The 1,365-nt window shown below is 37.1% G+C and overlaps 1 protein-coding gene across 1 annotated transcript in view; it reads left to right on the forward strand.

The window, feature by feature from the left end:
* The window catches only part of LOC138863301 (carbohydrate sulfotransferase 1-like), an 8,206-nt gene extending 7,350 nt beyond the window's left edge, over positions 1–856 (forward strand). The window contains exon 6 of the mRNA XM_070127492.1: positions 1–856. This exon is cut by the window's left edge and continues 881 nt beyond it. The gene's annotated coding sequence lies outside the window, so the exon portion shown is untranslated.
* The last annotated feature ends 509 nt before the right edge of the window (positions 857–1,365 follow it).

Here is a 1,365-nt window from a genome sequence, read left to right on the forward strand (position 1 = left end):
GTTGCACTATCTGCTTAATAGAGAAAATATTTTTATATGGTTGACTACAGTTAAAATTAAAGGCATTTTGTCACACCATTCTGCCCTCTTCTCATCAAACAAGAAATCCTGCCGAATTAGGGGAGTATATGGTTTAACTTTTTCCCACTTTCCCCGTTTTCTTTGTCAATAGTAAGCGAGTTAATTGAATCCCTGTAAATATCCAGACTTATTTGTGAAATACATATCACTTGAGCTTTATTTTTCTTAAAGATGGTCAATGGTTTTAGATGTACTGATGATAAAAAAACACGTTAAGGACAAATGTGACCCAATTGATTTGTTTATTTAAAATCCAGCCCAAGACTTTTATTCGTAATTTAGCTTTTTTTCATTGGCTTCACTGGATAGCTGCCATATCAAGCTCTAATCCCAGGTGAAAAAATAAATTAGATATAAAATCAAAATTATATACCGAAAACGATTCTTTTGCTGTAGTAATGTTTTAGGTCATGCAGGAGCTAAAAATATGCATTTCGACTTGTAATCTAAGGCATAGCATTTATATTCTATATTTTTGAGGCAAAATTAACTTTAATGTTTTATAATTGTACTACTAATCGTATATTTATTTTAATGAATTTCATAATGGATTTCGATGCTTTGTGCTCACGGGCAAACGCTGCAGTTGCGCTGGATCTTTATCTTATTATTTTCCTTTTTGTTTATTTTTATTTATTTATTCATTTTTTCATCATTTTTTTCTTTTCTTTTTGGCTCAGATATACCAGTGTATAAAACAGTCCCCTTGATTTATCATTATACACCATGATCCCGGTTCTTGTATCCTGGAACACCGAAAAACAATGTTTAGTTATACCAAAGTGTTTCCTTACAATTCACCGACCCCTAATTATGGGAAATTGGTAATTCGAGGCTGAGGATGAAGCTCTGGTCATTTCGGCGCCTCTTGCTTCCGTGGCTTCTTCTACCTTTGCCTTTGGGATAGCATGGGTAGCTCGCGTGCATGTCTTTCTCTTTCTCTTTCATTCTCTCTCTCTCTCTCTCTCTCTCTCTCTCTCTCTCTCTCTCTCTCTCTGTCTCTCCTTCACCTCCCTTTCCTCCTCCTCCTCCTCCACCTCCCTTTCTTCCTCCACCTCCCTTTCCTCCTCCTCCTCCTTCTCAGAGAGAGAAAGAGAGAGAGAGAGAGAGAGAGAGAGAGAGAGAGAGAGAGAGAGAGAGAGAGAGAGAGAGAGAGAGAGAGAGAGAGAGAGAGAGAGAGAGAGAGAGCAGGTGACTGAAAAATAAAAAGACCCATTTATGCATCAGTTAAAGGGTGGTAATGGTTTGCCATAGAAAAAGACAAAAGGGGCCATATCATTAATT

This window comes from Penaeus vannamei, chromosome 11, assembly GCF_042767895.1.
Source record: "Penaeus vannamei isolate JL-2024 chromosome 11, ASM4276789v1, whole genome shotgun sequence".
Classification (NCBI taxonomy): domain Eukaryota; kingdom Metazoa; phylum Arthropoda; class Malacostraca; order Decapoda; family Penaeidae; genus Penaeus; species Penaeus vannamei.